This window comes from Penaeus monodon, chromosome 34 (assembly GCF_015228065.2).
Source record: "Penaeus monodon isolate SGIC_2016 chromosome 34, NSTDA_Pmon_1, whole genome shotgun sequence".
Lineage (NCBI taxonomy): Eukaryota > Metazoa > Arthropoda > Malacostraca > Decapoda > Penaeidae > Penaeus > Penaeus monodon.
The window spans coordinates 29146739-29147557 of NC_051419.1; positions in this window are offsets into that span (position 1 = coordinate 29146739).

The following is an 819-nucleotide window of genomic DNA, read 5'->3' on the forward strand; positions in this document are numbered from 1 at the left end:
GCGCATGTGCGGTGGTATTGACGTGCGCGGCGGCCGCGGGGAACCCACGGCGCCGCCAGTCGGTGAGAGGAAGCCGCCGCCAAAGGACCGCGCCGCCGTGACGCCTCGCCTGCCTGCCTGCCACTGCCGGTGCCCGCCTCCACCCCTACCTCTCATGCCCGGGCCCCTGCCAGGCTCTCCTGCCGTGCCGTGCCCCTGCCAGCCCCACCACGCCACCCCAAGGACCTCGGGGTCCGCCCACCTCCGCCCACGGCGAACGCGCGAGTGAGTGCCATGCCCGCCTGACAAGTGCCCCGCGCGAAGTGCCAGGCTAGCGTGCCCTCGTTGCTGGTGCCCGAGAGAGGCGAGCCACCATGCCGTTCCCTCTGCCGCCGCTGTCCGGGGTGCGCGAGGGCGCCTCGGCGCTGTGGACGGGCGTCAAGGGCGCCATGCCCGAGTCGTGCCTGGCTGGGCCCGACGAGCGCCTCCAGTTCGCCAAGTTCGGCCGCAAGCGCGGCGACGTCGAGATGACGGCCGTGAACAGCGCCGAGGGAGCCCCCGAGGGCGCTGAGGGGGGCCCGCCGGGGGACCAGCCGCCCCTGCAGAGGGAGGCGTCCGTGGGCAGCGTGTCCACGGTCGGGGTGGAGTGCCAGGACCACGACATGATCACGGAGTGGCAGGCGGGCTGGAACGTCACCAACGCCATCCAGGTAAGGCTCTGTCGCCTCAGGCCAGCTCAGGGCAAGCGGCTCGGGTCAGGCTGGGGATTCGCGTAGGTCACGCAGGCTTTCGGGCTGCGCCTTCGGGGCTCCAAGGCCCGTTTTTAGGTGCTCTGGAAAG